Source organism: Sciurus vulgaris (genome assembly GCF_902686455.1).
Source record: "Sciurus vulgaris genome assembly, chromosome: 18".
In the NCBI taxonomy this organism is placed as follows: domain Eukaryota; kingdom Metazoa; phylum Chordata; class Mammalia; order Rodentia; family Sciuridae; genus Sciurus; species Sciurus vulgaris.
The window spans coordinates 5215190-5234397 of NC_136479.1; the positions used below are offsets into that span (position 1 = coordinate 5215190).

The 19208-nt window shown below is 50.2% G+C and overlaps 1 protein-coding gene across 32 annotated transcripts in view; it reads left to right on the forward strand.

The window, feature by feature from the left end:
- The window catches only part of RBFOX1 (RNA binding fox-1 homolog 1), a 1434211-nt gene that overhangs the window by 593256 nt on the left and 821747 nt on the right, over window positions 1-19208 (forward strand). The gene's annotated exons all lie outside the window — the stretch shown is intronic.

Sequence of the window (19208 nt, forward strand, 5' to 3'; positions counted from 1 at the left end):
ATTTCTCCTGTTTCTAGGGAAGAGTGTGTAAGCTAATTAGGTGGATAGGAGTCAGTGCTGGTTTCTTGTCTCAGTCTCGCCCTCCTCAGGGAAATGACCGTTGACCCGTTAACTCACGCCATGATTTAGTTGAACGTGGTTGCCGATGGCCGTTGTATGTGTCACGTGCTGCAGTCGATTATCTAATGTTGCACGTAGAGCATGTGACATTTGGCTTCCTAGGGTGTGTCCTTGTCTCTCTGATCCATGTGCTTTTACTTGAAAAAGAGCGTCCTCAGTTTCCATCGTGGCTCTTTCTCCAGAGCAGGCACTTCCTGCCCAGGTTTGAGAGGGGGAGAGGGCATTTCCTACTTGTTCCGGTGTCCCCTGGTTTCTCTTTGTTACACTTGGTGCGGATCCCTCAGGAGAAGCAGCTGTCAGACAGTGGTTGGTATTTTCACTCTCTCTCTCTGGACAAGAGTCCACAGCTGTTTCGGTGGCACATCTGAGCAGATCCAATCCACCCCTAACGCCTGGCATCCAGGGACGCCAACTGAGTGGGCCGAGAGCACGTGCCCCGGGCTTCTTTGGACGTGGGTGCGTGGCATGGAGAGCTGTTGCTTTTTGCAGGTGGGCCACTGTTGTCAAACACGGTTAGTATTTCATGTGAGGTTTTCTGCTGGGGTTCTGTGATGGCCGGGGCAGGTGTGCTGGTAAGGTGTTTGAGACATTCTCCAAAGCAAAATTCTCTTCTAAATAAAAAGCAGTCACCCTTCGCCACCCTTTGGAGTCGGATCCGCTCACACTGCAGGGCCCCAGGGGATTGGAGCCGTGCCGTGCTCCAGTCCAGGCCGAGGTGCTCCTGTGCAGCGTGCACGGCCGTGTGTGTGCGAGCTGGCGAACACGTGCCTGCACTGGGGGCTTGAACCCGTGGAACCACTACTTCTGTGACGTGTGCCTGGGGTCTCTCCCCAGTGCCCTGTGGTGTTCCCGTCATGGTGACCAGATTCCTGACACTTCCTGGGAACTTGCACAGTGATCTCAAGCATGTTTCTGGCCAGTGTCTTTTTAGAAAATTTCTTTGCCAGGAGAGTTTGAACCATACCAGGGGAAGCCATGCTGCTAGAGCTACTTTAGTTCCGTCCCTACCAGGATGGGTGAGGCAGCAGGGTGGGCTCTGGGTGGCGAAAGCCACACAGCTCCGTCCCACCTGCTCAGACCTCCTTCAAGTGCTTCATCCGTCAAGAGAAGCAAGACCACCGGGGCCTGCCATGCTCACAGGTGGGAAGAAGTCACTCATGGTCATTAGGTTCAGACCAGGTCGGTCGGGGTCTCTCTCTCTCTCTCTCTCTCTCTCTCTCTCTCTCACACACACACACACACACACACACACACACACAGCTCCTCTGCTTTTTCTTAGGTTGCCAGGTTGTATCAAAGACTTCCAAAAAAGCCTCTTCCGGAGGGTCTTGCACTTGATGCCTGAACTTGACCTCATATGACTGATACATAAATTAATCAAACAGTTGCTTCCAGGTAGTTGGTGATGACTGCTGGGGATTAAAAAACACAAATAAATGTGGTTCAAATTCTGAGTCTTACTTGCTAAGGGATTTTTATTCTCTCTGTTAAACAGAGGAAGGCCCGCCCCGCCTGCCGCCAACCTTTCTCTCTTCCACAATCTGGTCTTTGGTGATGGTGGGTCCCGTACATGGTTGCCAGCAAGGAGGTAGCTCTGTGTGGCCGAGTCCTTTCTCTTCACGGGAAAGTCAAAATGCAAATCCCACCATCCCAGAAGGGCAGCGTCCTCGGCCTTCAGCCGGGGAGTGCCACTCTGCTCTTGTCACATGGAGAGGGCGTGAGACCTTGCGGGGCCTCGTTGGGCTGCCGGTGCGGCTGGAGTGATGGTCATCCGGTCCCAGGAATGCACTCTGGTCCCTCTGTCATCCTGACGGATAATTATGAAATTTCCCCACTGAGGCGCTGACACTTGCTCCCGCCTGCCTCTCCATTTAATCCAAAATGCTTCTGGCAAAATCAGTAATTTGATAAAGTGGAATTGAAGTGACAAGAGATGACAGAGGTGCCAAAGTAATAAGTAAACCTCTCTCTGAAGTGCGGCCCCTTGGCCCGCGCCGGGTTTCACAGCTGCTGAGTGCGGGGAGGGCTGGCAGTGTGTTCCTTAAAGCGCCATCCCCTTTAGTTACGGAGGCTGGCCAGGACCCCCAAGGGCCCGATGGGGTCCTCGGCAGAGTGTGACTCTCTCTTCACTTTTTTTACCCCTTCCCGTCGGTACCCTCCCTCTCCCTCTGTGCACATAGATGTGTCTGTGTGTCCATCTTCAGCTTTGCCTGTGTACTGTTGAATATCTTCTTGAGGAAGAACTTTTAGAAAACACAGGATGTCAGATTTTCCGGAGAGTTCATCAGGACCTCCAGCTTCACACCTCCTTGCCGTTCTCTTACGTCGGTTAGGTTCCCGGACCTCCCGAGGAGTCCTTTCTCCTTTATAGCCAAGACCCATATAATGATGGAAGATGAAGGGAAGCTTCATCTCACAGAAGAGCAGTAGACCCCTTCTCCTTGGTCCACATGGTCTGGGCTGCATCTGAAACTTGACGCAGCGGAAGGACTTCTGTCTTCTCGTTCCTGTTTCTCTTTGTCCTGGACACCTGTTTTCTCTCAGGCCAACAGAAAGCTCTCCGTCATTTGGAAAACCTTGCCAGGTTATTTATGGGGAAATTCATGGAACGTGGTTTTATCTTATGTTTCTCTCTTGCTTCCAACCTGCCAATGAGCAGGGTCCCTTCGAACCATCCCGCACCTGGATGGGGGTCCTGCCATTGCTCCACCTCTCTGGGAGGATGTGGCAGGAGGATTTCAAGGGCTGGCGGAGTTCATCACCTTCACGGAGAGGCAGGGGTGCCCGTGGCTTCCTGCCACAGGTGAAGGCCATGGAGCTACTGCAGATTTAGCAGCGGTGGCACAGATGCTGTGTGACCTCGCACCCCCCCCATGCCCTTGGCATTTACGGTGCCCGTGCTTCTCCGGGGAACTGAGGCATTTGAATCCATTTTTACTTGTGGTGTGAGATCCATCTGAGTTCCAGTACCATTATGAAGACCGACTCAGGTGACGGGCAGAGTGGCCAAAGGATCAGCCAGGGTGCCGTCTTCCAGGAGGTAGCGAGGGCCCATTTGTCAGAGGCCATCAGCATAGACAAGGCGTCCTCTCTCCCCTTGTTGCCTGGTCCAGCCTGGCCTGGCTAAGCCGTTTTTAGATCCGCTCTGAAATCTCATGGAAGGGGTGCGATTGGTTCCTAGAGTCATGGTGACATGCAGGTCGGATCTGATTGAAACCGTGGGGAGGGAGGGGCTAGCGTGCCTTGGTCAGCCCTGACCGGGGCAGCCGGTCTTTGTCCAGCACCTGCTCCAGACCAGGCATCCTAAGTGGCACCAGCAGGGGCGGGAAGTTCGGTCATCCTCCCCATGGCACGGATGAAGGAGGGGAAGCTCAGGCAGGAGCTGCGACGGTCACAGGCTCCTCTGAGGCCCGGGTCCGCACTCAGCCTGTGCCTGCGGAGGCTGGGCGTGCTGAGCTGCATCACCTGCTTACCATCCCGAGCCTTATACTTTCCAGCTCCTGAACTTGGGCCTTGGCCTGTGTCTGCATTCATTCTAGGCAGATAGTTCAGGTTTCGCCCACATTTTGGTCCTCACAGGCTCACAATGGAGACTCTTCAGAGCCCGGCTTTTCCTGTCCCTCTGCTGAGTGCCCGGCACCCAGCAGGGAGGACACCGGGACCTCTCGTGTTTCAGGACCAGCATAGCAGCCCCGGACGCTGAGTCACCTCATCTTCCAAGCCCCGCTTGCTTCCTTGCTTTCTCAGCTTCACCAGGGGTTTTGACAAGGACTGGACATTCTGTGCCTGAAACCTGCCAGTCGGCATGGTGGTTCAAAACCACAGGTTGTGGAGTCTGAAAGTTCCCAGGTTCAATTCCAGGGCTCCCGAGCAGCAGCGCTGTGACCTTGAGAAGCTTTCTGACCTTGTCTCAGTCTCTATTCATGTGTCTACGTGTTGGGATCACAAAATCCACTTGAAAAATATTAATTTGAGCGATTGACAAGATAGTACTGCCAAGCATTTTATATGATACCTGATGTAAATACACATTCAGCTGGAGATATTTTCCATTTTTATTGTTGTTGGAGTCCATCAGCACATAGGTATTCCCTATTATTTACAATTTATTTTTTAAAAAATGGGCCCCTGGGAAGTTGTAGGGGAACTCAGAGAAACAGGCAGCCAATGGGATGTGGTAGGCTTCCGCTATATTTCACAAAGGGCTAGGTGTTTGGCCCGGGTCAGGAAATAACAAATTCTCCTGCCTGCTAGGTTCAGGCAGAAGTCATCTTAGGGAGGGTGGGGTGGGCGTGAGAGAAGGGTAACGTGAAGGGAGGTGGCCTGTGCTGACCTGGACAAGGACGGCCCCGCATTCTGGGAGATATTATTCAACTAAATGCAGCCATCAATTCAGTGTTGCCGTTTTCCAAGCCATTCTGGAGATGTGGATTTACTGTAAAACCGCTGGTCGTGTGCAATCCAGGTACAGCCCAGGCGCAGAGGAGATTCAGGATATTTGCAAGACTGGAGACTTGCAGGCTGGTTCTCCGTGGGCTAGCAGAACCCCCCTCACCAGACTCCAGGGTGGTGTCCATGGAAGGCCTTGCTGGCGGAGGAACAGCAGGGGCAAGACATGTGGCACGGCAGGTTCAGGTAGCTTCAGGTCTTCTGTGGGTTTCCAGTGGCGACTGGAGAGGAGGATAGGGAATAGGTGGCAGAGGAGGTGGGATCTTGCTTGCCGGGCCAGCGGGTTGGGCCTCGCATCAATCTCTTCTGCACGGGAAAGGAATGTCTTCGCTGGACGAGGCCAGAATTTCATGGAACCGAGAAGGTATGCAAATATTGTACAACTAAGCCACGAAGGAGGTCATCTGGGAAGAGGGGTAGAGCCAGGGACTGGCCTCACGCCACTAGATGAAGACTTGGGCTGGAAAAAGATGCCTGCTTTCCAGCCAGGTGCCCCATCTCTAGCCACACGTGATGGAGTGAGTGTGGATGGGGGCTCTCTTTGACAGTCATTTCGTTTCCTGATGTGCCTGGGTATAGGACCGCTGGGTCACATGACGGCTCTGCAGTAGAATATTCTTCAGGGTTTGTTTTAAAGCAGCAACGTGGATGATCCTGGAGGACATGGTGCTCAGTGAAATGAGCAGCACAGGGAGACAACACTGTACCACCTCACCTGTAGGCGGGGCTTCTTAAAAGTCCAGTTTGCAGCACCTGAGAGTGGATTGGTGGTGGTCAGGAGTTGGTGGCTGGGCAAGGATACGTGGCTCAAAAAACTTCAGCTCCAAGGCGAATAAATTCTGGAAAACAAACCTGTTTAATGAACATATTATAGATTTGAAAATTTTAAGAATGTAGATCTCTTGGGAAAACAAAGAATTATGAGATGATGGATGTGAGCATTTCACAGCGTATATGTGATCAACCTAAAAATATGCAAACTTATAGCTATCAGTCAGACCCCAGTAAAGCTGGGAAAAACACAGGTGTGTGGTGGAGGAGGACTGTGTTTTCCTGTAGACCCGTACTGCCAGAGTGTGGGCTCATGCCTCAGGTGATGAACACAGTGTCTTTGGGCAGCTCAGGGATCCAGCATAAAATTCCAGTGAGGAGTTGAGCAGTTAATATCCTGGTCAACTGTTTTTCAGACCTTGGTATTACCTTAAAGAGACATAATTTATTTATTTATTTATTTTGTTTAAAGCAAACAAAGGTCTCAAATATTTGCTAGTGTACCTTAAAAGACCAAGAGTCATTAAAAAGCATTTCAAATATCTAGCGATAACTGAGTAAAAAGTTTTTGTTTTGGAACCAGGGTTACTTTCTATGTGTGACAAAGAATACGGCTCTACTTATTTCAAGGAGCCATTTCCTGTTTTAAAAAAGAACTCTGAAATATATTTTAACAAACTGATTTTATTTTAACAAATCAATTAAGAACAAAATATTGAATCCATTTAAAGAAGATCAGACAAATGTGGTAAAAACTGCATGTATGGTTGGCCCAGTTTAGGAAACACTATCTCCTAACCCTGGGTTTGCTAAATCAGGGAAGAGATTCTGTTTGCATTTGGCAAGTTTCCAAGTCCAGATGTTTTCAGGGGTCCGGGATAGAAGGCAGATGAGAGGGTGGGTCTGAACCAGAGCCACCAGGGTTGGCAGGGGAAGGTTGGGCTCCTGAGAGTTAGTAAGTCCTGTGCATAAGACTCAGTGATTGTGGCCACAGGCCATGAACAGCTCAGTCCAGGAGCCTGTCAGGGACAGCTCGGCGTCAATATTTGTGCACAGTTTGCTGCAGTGAGGAACAAAGATGATGATCAACTTGAAGGATGAATGAATCCTGGATCTCAGAAACTGAGACACCAGCAAGGATGAGTGGGGCCGCGGAGCTGCCCGAGGCTCGGCTTGCTGTTAGCCTCTGGCCTGCCCTGGACTGAGGAGTGGATTAGTCCTGGGCTTCTGATGGACAGCAGGGATGGAGGGAAGGGGCTGCTTCTAACTGGGAATGGAAAGGGTTCCGGATTGAGTTTCTCTGTAAAGATCCAAATGAGGCCCTGAAGGTGGCTCAGCAAGCACAGTCTGGTGGAGACCCAGAGAATTCTCCTGGGGACGGGCTTTCTATTCTGCTCCTGTGTCCTCTGCTTAGGCCTGAGGTGTGCCCATCTTAAAAAGGGAAGAAACTCCAGAGATTCCCGGGGTTGTGGAAGTGAGCATCGGAGCTTCCCCTAGGGAGGGCATCTGGGTTGGAGCGAAGGGAGTTTGGGATGGGCAGCACCGCGGCTGGGCACAGGTTAGGGTTAAGGTCAGGGTTAGGGAGGGAGAAGCACGGCGAGATGTGGGAGCCGAGCAGAGGTCGGCAGCGGGGGGCTGGGGAGTGATGGCATGAGGAGGCAGGGGACAGGCAGGGCCGAGCCTGCAGGCCTCCTAAGCAGGGCTGGCGCATCGCAACCCTGGTGTAGAATGAAGTTGGCTTTGCAAGGAGCCTGATGCTACCCTGAGACTCGGCCAGTCTCCTAAAGATGGTCCTGTCGCCTTGTCACGCCCACCTGCTCCCAGCTCATGGTGCACCTTGATAGCACCTGGCACTCATCCCTTTGCTCACGACCCAGCGTCACCACCAAGGAATATGGCTGACCCGACACCAACCAGGCCTTCTGGTGCTGCAGGGCTTTTCTGTTCCTTCTGTCCCCTGTGTCTCCTACAAATTCCCCAGCACTGAATCACCCCTGGTTTAGGGGCCAGCTTTCTTAGTGGACATGATTCCTCCGCCAGGTTTCAGCACAGTGCTCCATGGATGCTTCCTTCTCTGGCCAGTTTGGGTGGAGCCTCTCATCCCTCAGTTCCCGTGCTCAGCAAGGATTGGGGGGGACCCTGGTAGGACTGGGGGTGTAGAGCACATACATGTTCCACGTCCTCCCTCTTGGTGGCTGAGCACTGGGCACCATGTTAGGCAGCTCTGGCAGTCCCCAGTGGTCAGAGTGAACATCGTTTTACTTAGACTTGGGGACCAGAAAGAGTAAAGATGATAAATCCCACTGTCTGGGGTTATGCGTTCAGAACCCACAGGACAAGAGGGTGGGAGTGGATTTTGGAGAACGCTGCCACCCCCAGCGGTAGAGGCGGGCAGCCACCAAGAAGCACCAGCAATGCTGCTGACTTCCACATGGTTTATATTTGAAAAAGCAATCCAGTGTGTGGAAAGAGTTTCGGAATGATGTCGATCTGGGTTTGAATCCTGGTTCTGCCCTACACTTGTTGGGTGACCCCTGGGGAAGTCACAGAGGTTTTCCATCCTCTGTAAAATGGCAGTAGGTAATGAATTCCATGTCCTATTCTTGTGTGCAGGATTAGTCAGGACATCTTCAACTGCACAGTAGAAACCAGGTCATACCACCGTTGAGAGAAAACTGACAGTAACTGGGTAGTTTTGGGCCGTCTCCTGGTATAGCTGGGTCTTGGTAGCTGGTAGAGATGGGGGTGACTGGCCACAGGCTTCGACTGTGCTGAAGAAGGAGCTTCCTTTTCTAGTACAGCCCACACTTGTCTGGGGAGATGCTCCAAGACCTCTGGTGGATGGTAGTGAACCCTGCATGTGCCATTTGAATTTCTTAAAGCACATGCACCTATGATAACATTGAATTTACAAATTAGGCGCTGTAAGAGATTAGCTCTCATAACTAATGATAGAATAATGATAACAATGTCAAAAAGCACAAATAAAAAAGGAGAAAAAAGAATAATGATAACAATATACTGTAATAACAGCTCTGTGAACATGGTCTCCAACCCTCTCTCTCAAAGTGCCTCACTGCCCCATGCTCGCCCTTCCCGTGATGCTGGGGATGAGGCGGTTCCCGTGTGAAGAGGAGGCAAGGTGGGTGGTGCCCATAGCCCGACTGAGCATCAGCTGCGATGTCCGGGTGGCTAGAACCCTGCCCCCCATAACCTAGCAATCTGTGGCAACCAGGACAGCTCCAGTGACTAACCAGCAGGGAGCAGAGGGCGCTTGGCCGGGCTACGCGAAGGACGCCTCTCATCCCAGGGGGCTCAGAGCAGGATAGCACGAGATTCCGTCACCACTCAGCACACTGTGCAAATGAGAACTTACACTGGTTGATTTCTGGAATTTTCCATTTGATGTTTTCAGACAGTGGTTGTTGCAAGGATGGAGGGGACTGTGTCCTTCCAGGACAGTCCCTGGGGGCGATGCTGGTTGGCTGAACAGGCGGGCATGCTCCCTGCTCCTGTCCATCTTCCTTCGCCCCGTCCCAGGCATGGATGGGCCCCACCAAATGACTCAGGTGGACATAGAAGGAGAGGGTGGTTTCCCTCCGTGTGGTCCCTGGCTGATTGTTCTCCCCGCGGGAGCATAGACGGCACTGGCAGCGGGCTGCCCTGGGCACGTGCCCACTGCTGGGCCGGCTTTCAGCATGTCCGTGCGTTCTCTGACGCAGTCCTGATGAAGACCCTGCGAACACTTACGGTGTGCGTTCCCATATTACAGATGGAAAACTGAGGGAAGGGGTTGATGATCCTGCCTCAGGTCACCCAGGTGGTCAGTGCAGAATGGGCCTTGGGCACAGGAAGCACCTGTGTAACTCTTAACCCCCGGCTGCACCGAATTCTGCCAAGGCAGAGAAAAAAGCCATCACGCAGAAAGGGACAAGAGCCAGCAGTGACCGTCCCTTGAATGCCCACCTGGACCAGTGTCTGGGGCACAGGTGAGTGGCAGGTCCTTCCACAAGAATCACTGTAGCAGAGCCCCCAGCAGCGAGAACCACGCTGGACACATTCTTTGCCGTGGCCGAGAAGGGCTCTTTGCTCTCCTCCTGATCTCTCAGCCCCGCCCTTACCTTGGTGGGTCTGCTGTTCGGGATCATCACGATGCTCATGGCGCCCGTCGACGCCTCAGTTCCCAGCAGACAGGGAGCTATTTTTGTAGGCAAGAGCTCCCTGCTCCTTGCTGGGTCTCTGCGCCTACCTTTTATGCTTTGTCTGCAGGGTCACTCTTTGACTAAACTTTGAAAATGAGATGTGAGGCATACTGTCCTTTTATGTATTTTAGGAAAATTGGAGGATGGTGGTAGGCTGGGGGAGGAAAAGGCAGGTAAAAACAGACCGCTTCAGAAATGGATGTGGCGTCAGGTTGAATTGTCCTCTGGTCGACCAGAAACCCAAAGGCAGGTGACGAGGGGTGATGTGCAGTCCTGTGGGCCAAGATGCATCCCAGAAAGTGCAGTGCAGAGCTCCTGGGGCAGATCAGGGCTTTTGTTTGATGCACCCTCCTGTCGGCCTTGAAGCTGGCATTGGGAAGCAAGGCCAAAGAACCAGCGGTGTGCAGGGTACCCATGAGCTAACCCCCAGTGTGGCACCCTCCTGGTCATTGAGTCTCTCACAGGCTCAGGGTCTCATGGAAAGTGGAGAGAAGATGCTTGCCGGGGTCCCGGTGGGTCTGGGATCCCTGCGGGGGTGCTTACCACCCTGCTAGACCCAGGGTTTAGTCGCAGGAAGTGCGTGCTGCTTAACACTTACGTACCACTGACAGCTGCTTCTCTCTTGCTTTTATCTGATCGTTGATTAGTTTGTGAGATCTCTAGTGAGATCAGAGAAGGTGCCTCTTGGACCAGTCAGGTCAATGGCAAAAATAACAAAGCTATCAGTCCAAGGTTCCACATGGCTCAAAAGTACCTGTCAGTCTGAGCGAAGGCACTGAGAGGGTAGAAAGCGTAGCCGAGGTGTGGACAGTAACCAGAAGCACATTGGCTGCCTGGTGGACTCAGATTGGTAGTGGCCACAGAGGCTGCCACAGTTAATGAGGAGTGTGAGGCTGTGGCCTCTGTATTCTACAGAATGAATGCATGATTGATTAGTGATGCCTGCTGAGGGTGAAGGAGTGGGGGTACAGCATGTATGCCGGGCATGGGTCGTTTTTGGCATAAAATCTGGCAGCTAATGAGTGAAACAAAGCCCTGTGCTCTGTATTGAAGCCCAAAGATGAAGAGAAGACAGACACTTATGCCTGTTTCTCTTGTTCTTTGCTGCTTGTCCAAGGATGGGTGTTTTTGAGAACAATGCATGGCTGAAAACAAACTGAACAAACAAGAAGCTCATGTCAGGTGTGTGCAGACACACTTGCCTAGATTCTGGAGAAGGCTCCTCCCCCGTGGTAATTTCAGCCTCCGAAAAGTAGGGTTATGTTTTGAAACCTTTGTTTTAAGTGTGATTTGTCATCTCTTCACAGTTGGGTATTAACTGGGTCTGCGTTGCTTACATTTTAATATCATTAATTAGACTTATTATTTTTCACTTGTCATTTATTTTACTTAAGAGAAGCAAGCCTATTCTTTGGTGTAATTTTTTTTTTGTGATACTTCTTTCTGGAAACTCAGAATTAAAATGTATTTAGGAAATGCTTAATTAAGTGCCAAGCTCTTTTTTGAGGATGTTTCTGTCATCTCTTTTTCTCCAAAGGGGTGGGGAATGGCCAATGTCTTTGTGTGTGTGAGTGGAGTGAGCGTTAATTAATTTTTCTTCCCCTTCGGTTGGTGTGTTTTATGATTCCGCTTCGCGATATGTGGCTCCGTGCTTTAGACAGGAAGCATGCCCTGTCCAGATATGATTTATGTGGTTCCAGCACTTTTGCACAGTTCAGCTGAAATTTTCTTCCTGTTGATCAAGGTTAGAAAACCCCAGGATTATGCCATCCATCTCAGCAATGAGGTTGCTGAAATGATTTCTGATGGAACCCAAGTGCAGGGCAGAAAGAATCCAGGGGCGGGCTGGGGGACAGGGGCACACGCCCCCACACATGGACACCACGCATGGCCCTGCTCTTCTCCTGTCCAGCCTTTATCACTTTACCAGGCTTTTCAGACAACGGTAGGTTAGAAGTCGTTTTCACATGAAGTCATTTGATCCTCTTTTGCTGGGACCATTTTAAGCCTACAGCTATCAGAATGTGCAGACTGATCACATGTTTTTCACATTTCATTGTTTTCCCAGCTTTTCTGAATAATAATTGACAAGGAAACTTGTGTAAATGTAAGGGATGGGGGTCACGTTTGGATATTTCATATATATTGTGAAATAATCACCACCATCAAGCTGATTCCCATCTCCAGCACCTTGTATAGTCAGTGTTTCTTAAGATCTGTCCTCTTGGCAAATTTCATGTTTTCTTTCTTTATTGGTGCGTAGCAATGATGCAGAATGGTGCGTTTCAGTATGACACATTTACATATGCACATGACATACTTTGGCCAGTTCCTTTTTTTTTTTTTAAACCAAAAGGTCTTCTGGGAGGATGGAAGCATCCTCAGGGTTAGGAAGTTCTGGCTTCCTACTGAGGGGTCAGAAAGGCCACACCAGATGCCCACCCTGAGCCAGACAAGCAGGGCCTGACCCACCAGGAAGGTGACAGCTCTCTCAGCCACAGTGCATAGAGAATCGAGTCACAGGAGGCTTTGGAGCAGCTTAAGTCCCCTAGGCGTCCCCTTAAAGCAGCGTCCTAATCTGAAATAAGAAACATCAGACGTCTTTAATGCGATCTTGTCAGATTGAGTTTTCCCATTGATCTAATTCATCAAGTCACAAATTGACAAATACTGGTTTTGCCCCATGATGGGAATGTCTTTGTGGGACTCATAAAAATACAAGAGCCCAAGATCTAACTGGAAATTCACCCCTAGGAAAGGCAGCCACAGACACATAACAGGTACCTTTCCGTGGCAGCTGTATGAAAAAGCAAAGTCAAGTCAGAGAGCCAGTTTCCACCTCCCAAATCAGCCACATTCACATCAAATGAGACCAGGACTTCCTGCCGTGCTGGCGGCATTGCTGGGAAGCTCTTCCCTCGCTCTTTATTGGGATTGCTGTAATGTGGTAGAAATCACTTACAACTGGAGTACCCATACCTACCAGCAACCACTCAGATGATTATTCATTTTGACCTGGTCTTTGCTCCAGCTGGCCAGAAACAGAGGGCCCCCAAAGAGAGCTGCCATTGTTGTTGTACTTGCAGCATGAAAATCTTGGCAGTAACCTACGTGTCCAATCCTAAGGGAATGGCATATGCTGTTGAGTACAGAACATGATGGAGTCCTATACAGCTATGAAGAATGATGACTTCACTGCGTCAGAGGTCCATGGGCACAATCATGAGATGACGCCAAGTAAAAATACATCTCATAAGAAAGCTGATACTTCTGGTTGTGACCATGTGTAAAACTTGTGTGGAAAACAGATATTTATGATTGTGTATGTTCAAACAGTTTTATTAACGGCTGATTTGAGGACTAGGAAGTAAGTCATAATGGAAGAAAGGGAGAAAGGCTATTGTTGTTCAAGAGGGTCGAGTTCAGGCTGAGTTCCCTCAAGCTGCTTAAGCTTCTGCATCTCAGATTGCTTCTGTAAATTGATGGCAATGATATTAGTGACCTCTTAAAGTTATTGTGAATCTTACCTGTATTATTTCTAAATTACCAAATTCTTGGCACAAAGTAAGTACTCAATGTTTGTTGGTTAATAGCCACATTAAACAGAGATCATGGTAAGGAATGATATTTATTTCAGTCAGCTTTTGCATTGCTGTAACCAAAAGACCCAACAAGAACAATTAAAGAAAAAAAAGTTTACTTTGGCTCACAGTTTCAGAGGTTCAATCCATGGTCGGTAGACTCTATAGCTCTGGGTCCCAGAGGAAGCAGAATCACACAGAGCAAAGGCGTGGAGGAGGAAAGCAACTCAGGACGAGGCCACCAGGACCAGAGTTCTGCTCACCGGGGACAAAATATAAACCCTGAAGGCACACACTCGGTGACCCGCCTCCTCCAGCCACACCCTGTCTGCCTACAGTTACCACTCAGTTAACCCCATGGGGGTCAGTTCACTGATTGGGCTTAAGCTGTCATACCCCAGTCATTTCACCTCTGACCTTTCTCACATTGTCCCACACATGAGCTCTTTGTGGACACTTCACGTCTAAATCATAAAGTCTTCCTGCGGAGAGGCACGCGTTTGTGGAGTCTCCAGACGAGACACCAGATATCTCAAGTGACCTATTACCCAGGGGGGGCCCAAACACATGGCATGGAAAGCGCCCATGGCCCAGAAAGCCCCGGAGAGAAGTTCCAGTTTTCTTTCATGGTTCTCAACAGCAGGGATGGAGTTCCTGGGGTCCTCACCCGACCGGCTCCAGCAGGTGCAGGGTGGGCCCGGTGCCGACTCAGCAGCTCTCCAGGTGAACGTGGCTTTGTGTTTGCTGACATGGGACCCGTGGGAATCGGCAGCAGCTTGGTCAGCAACCTGAGAAATGATGGATGGGATGATAACCAGGTACAAGCCTGGCCAGCTGCCCTGCTTTGGCTCACTGGGTGGCAGTCTCCATCAGGAAGGAGTCTCCAGACCTGCTGAGAGTCATGAACAAACCACGTATGATCCTGAAACACGACTTGTTTGGGCCTTGAAGTTAGCGCCACGTACGCTTTTTATCAAAAGCTCGTTCTGATAGGATTTCCAAGGACGTGGTTTTAAGTCTCTCCTTCACCTTTCTCATAGGGTCCGCCCAGGATCCCTCAGCCTGATCACTTGCGGAAGCCCTTGCGTATCAGCTCAACCAATGAGAGGTCACGAAAGCAGCGTGCGTCACTTGACATCTGTGCTGTCTTTTCAGGCGCCTTTGAACCCGTTGGGATTTCTAGGTAGATGTGATGGCCTCTGTCCAACAGCTGAGTTCAGTGCTTGGTCATGTGCTCGCTCTTGCCTTCTGCTGGCGGCGTTGAACTTATTCAGAGTAGGTGAGTCCTCTAGGTGCCAGCAGTGACGGATCATGTCCACTGTCCACTGTCAAAGGCCGTAGGTCCGTCTCATCTGACCTTACTGGGATCGGAGGCTGAGGCAGGAGTAGAAGGAGACAGGTACTCCTGTGATTCAACCTCTATGTATGGGTCACCAGAAACACGAGGGCCACTGAAACATAGCCTCTGAGTCCCTGCGTTTACTGGAGAAATGTCATCAAACCTGCAGTAACGATGGCATTAGGGTTGTGTAAAGAAGAAAGGGTCTGGGCTATCGTGGGTTCCTGCAGGGTAGAGAGGGAGGGAGAAAAAGAGAAGAGGAAGGAGAAAGAAAGGAGGGCTGGAGGGAGCCAAAGAGGAAGAAAAGCAGCGCCCGCAGTCCTAGGTGGCCACCTCTCCCAGGGGCTCAGTGTCACTCATGGACTTCAGGGAACCCGCATCCAGTGACCCCACAGGCCATCCCACATTCCCTCTCCTGACTGCTCCTCTGCTCTCCTTCACCTTGGCCTTGGTCTTGACCTTGGCCTTGACCTTGGCCTCCCTGGAGAGCAGTGAGACAAATGCCAGCACCCCCACTTCCCTCCCACCAGGGCGGCTCCCAGGGGATGGAGAGTTTCCCAGCACAGTGCTGACTTCTTAGGCGGCCCCTCCCTGCTGTCCTGGGTCCCCTCCCAGCCCCACAGATCCACTGACTGAACCCAGCCTCCCAGACCAAGAGGGTCCGTGGGCCAGGCCCAGATGGTACCCGCCCCTGTGCTGAGGTGAAGCCACTCCAGCCCCTGCAGGAGGGGATGGTTATGGGGAAGGCCAGCTCCCCAGGGAAAACACACAGTGCTTCTCACTGCAGAGCAGGTCCAGAGGACAGCAAGCCAGCCTCAGCAACTCAGCAAGGCCCTGAGCCACAGACGGAAGTTGGTCAGGTAAAAGCAACCCTTGCCTATACCAGGCAGAGGCACAGGTTCCAGATGGTTCCCGTCTCTAAAGTGCCCTGGCTGATCTGCTCACCTCCACCCTCCTTCCAGCCCAGTCTCCCTCCCACCTTCGCCTGAATCTTCTCTACCCATCCTGTCCCTCGATGGTTACCTACATCTCTGCACACACCTGGAAGTCCCACCATTCAGAACATAGGGAGACTCAGAACCAATGTGCTAGACTTGGCCATACGCTTCGGGGACGGCGGCCTTACCTCCTTCCCCCAGCAGAGTGCCTGGTGTGGAGAAGGCTACGGATGACCCAGGGGAAGGAGTTTATGGCCTGTTGGGAAATGAGCTGCCTGTTCATGTTCACAGCAAGGCCAAGTACACCTCCAAATAGAAGATGACGGCCACGTCCGTAACGGAGGGGAAGCTCCTTGTAGACATTTGGCATAGAAGTGTACACTGTTGGGGGAAGGGCCGCGTAGGTTGGGCCTTGAGAGGCTAGCCGGGGGCCTGTGTCTGTACAGCAGAGGATGAAAGGGAGAAAGGGCACAGGTTCTGGGCTAACCTCAGCAACGGAGGGCTTGGGGCCTTTGAGATCTTGTCTCAAAATTGTAAAACTGAAAGGACTGGGGATGTATTTCATCGGTAGAGCATCCCTGGTCCAATCCCCAGTATGACATAGAAAGAAAGGAAGAAAGTAAGAAAAAGAAAAGGCAGAAACAGCAGGAGCAGGAGCAGTTCCTTTAGAGACACATGAGGGGAACAGGGTTGGGATCACCTTAGGAAACAGGTGGCAGAAGCAGCATTTGCTCGGTTGTAACAGAAATGCGATTCAAATTGAGTTGAGTGAATTTCAGAATTAACTACCTGTAACGGGTTGAACAGTGACCTCCAAAAAGCTATGCTGAAGTCCTAATCACAATTGGAACCGAGCTTTGCCTGACTCCAGAGGGCACGGACTTTCACCTGCTGTCAGCAGTCACAGAGTTCAGGGTGGCCAGCACCTTGACATTACTTAAGGCCCTGGGGTGGCACGTGGCTGGTGCGCCTGCATAAGCAGAAGCACACGCAGAGGCAGAGCGAGACAGAGCATGTCTCCATGGAGACCAGAGGTCTTCGTTTTTTTCATTCTAAGTTCAAAATGGACTTATCCCCACTTTTTATCCCACCTTTGCCTACTTCTAAAGTTTGAAAAAAAAAGTTTTTTAAACATCCAACAAAAATTAAGAACTCCATATCAAAACCATCAGGGAGTTAGAATTAAATAAAAATCAAGCCCAGAGCAGAGTAATGACCAAGCAGTTCATTACAGCTTTACATTTTCAAAGATAATCATCTCATTAAAAGTATATCTTTGATGAGGGAGCAAGTTTGGACTTCACCAAAGTTGGATGACTTTGTCCCCGAGCACGGGAGCTGTGAAATTCTCCCCTTTACTAATAGGGAGGTCGTGAGCGAATTATCTTCTGACGTCATCACAGAGGAGATGACAGAGCTTTTTAAATACCATCAGTGACGCTTGCCCAGAAAAATTGAAGTACCCGTTTATGTGGGCCATTGTAATTTCAGGGAAGAATTTTCCTCTGAGCTGGACTGATTCCTCAGTGAGGAACCTGCCTAGAACATTATCTTTTCTGTTAGCAACATTAAAAAGGTCGAGAAGAAACAGATCAAATTTATTTTAATAAATACATTTTGTTCGAATAACGTATTCAGAATATTATTTCAGGGTTGGCTCTGTAGCCCAGTGGCAGAGTGCTCGCCTAGCATGTGTGAGGCCCTGGGTTCCATCCTTAGCACCGCGCAAAAATAAATACACAGAACAATTTTTAAAAAATATTATTTTACCCCGTAACCAATACAGAAAGTTTTAATGAGAATATGTGTGTGTGTGTGTGCATGCTTTGGTGCCGAGTCTTCAATCCTGGTGTGTGGTTTTCACTTGTGACATCTCTCAATTTTGACCAGCCCATTTTAAGAGCTTAGTAGCCACTTGGCTTTTGGGCACCACAGGATTCACCCAACCCTGTTATTCCTTAAGCACTCAGGTAATTACCACGTGCTAATTAACTCAGTTTAGGCTTTCAGTGTATGCTTTTTTCCAACCACCACATTGTACATGATGCACACATACTATTTTTTGCCAGTGAAGATAAATTAGCTAGGTGTGGTGGCATGCACCTGTAATCTCAGCAACTTGGGAGGCTGAGGCAGGAGGATCCCAAGTTGGAGGCCAGCCTGGGCAACTTAGAACCTGTCTTAAAAAACAAAAACAAAAACAAAAAACAGTGATGTAGCTCAGTGGTAAATCACCCCTGGACTCAGTCCCCACGAATGCAAAACAAGCAGCCAAACAGAAAGATCAAACTAAATTAAAAATATAGAGAAACCAAGACTTTGAGAAGATCTCTTCAGTCGTTTCCTTGTAACAGAAGAGTTTTACCCTGAGGATAGACTGTCTATGAGATCTCCCCATAATGAGGTGCTCAGGAAACCCCACTTCTGAGACTAAGAGGCCCTAAATGGATGTGGGGAATCCTTTAAGCCCCAGGTATTGTCGAGCAGAGGCTCCGACTGGTGGAGAGCCAGCATGCTCCCCACTGGAGCTTTGAAAGCTGATCACTGGCCAGGAGTCACTACCGGGGCTGTGTGTAGCTCGTGCAGGGGGCCGGCTGAGGCGTGGTACACGGGTGGCTATGGCAGGCTTCCAGGCTAGCACGCCCTCCTCCCTTCCTCTGAAGTCATTTCGGACGGTGCGTGGATGTGTATGTAAGATAATTGAATCATAGAGTGAAGCTGTAATCTCCTTTTCAAACTCATTTCAGTCTCTGAGATGTCAAAGAGAGCGGCTCTGTGTGCGGCTATTCCGTCTCTAACACCTCTCCAGCTTTTGCTAATCTTTTTGAATGGAGACAGAGAGCTTTCAACAGACAAAATATCCAGCCAGAATTTAATAATGGAGGAACATGGCTCTGTTTCCAACCCAGTTAGCCTGAGAGTCTCCATCTATGAAGCCAAATTAGACTGGTTTTCCATTTAGTGATGTTGTAAAGTAGTGTTTGAGTTTATCAGTGCATTATGGAGTCAGTTTAAAGAAACATAATAAGCTGATCTCTGTAAAAGGGGACCCCTGGATAGGGCAGAAACAAGGCCAAAAGGGTTCAGAAGGGTGTGAGGGGACCGGACTTTGGGAGTGCTCGCTGAGTATCAGGGATGCTGAAGGCAGTCTTGTCCACGCTGGCCGTGGATCTCTTTGCGTGTTGCTTCAGCTCTTGGTCTCAGTCTCCCTTCTGGACCTGGCCAGTCTCTAAATGAGGCTTCTCTGTCACATTCTTGATCGCATCTTATGGATATAGCCGCTGACATCTTTGCTGTCAATCAACAGTGACCATGGTACCCTCTCCTCCAGGCGGTGGCTAAGTACAGAGGGACCAGGAGGGGCTAACACTGCTGGAGCTCCCCCTTTGCACAGAAATGTAAAGTTCTTACACCAACCGTGGCCCCCACCCAAGTCCAAACTCCCTGCCCACGTCTCCGGGAGGACGGGAACATGCTCCTGAAGGAGACCGAACCGACTGTTGCTGAATGCAGCCGGCTTTCCTTTCTGCCTTCAGTTGCTGTTTATTCATCAGAGAGAAGCTGAACAAATACTAGAATCCTCTTCAAAAAGCTGTAGTTTCCAGTTGTTTACTTTCATATTTTTCTGAGCTTTGCGGAATGCTCTCAGGGAGTTTATTAAAGCAGTATTTTTGCTTAATCCGACAGGGTGGTGAAGAGTTTCCACGTCGAGCTGTGGAGGAGTTCAGCCCAGTCTGGTGCTTTGCAAGTGTGTTCTTGAGGAAGTCTCGGGGACTTCATTCCTCTGACCTTGAGCTTCCATATCTGT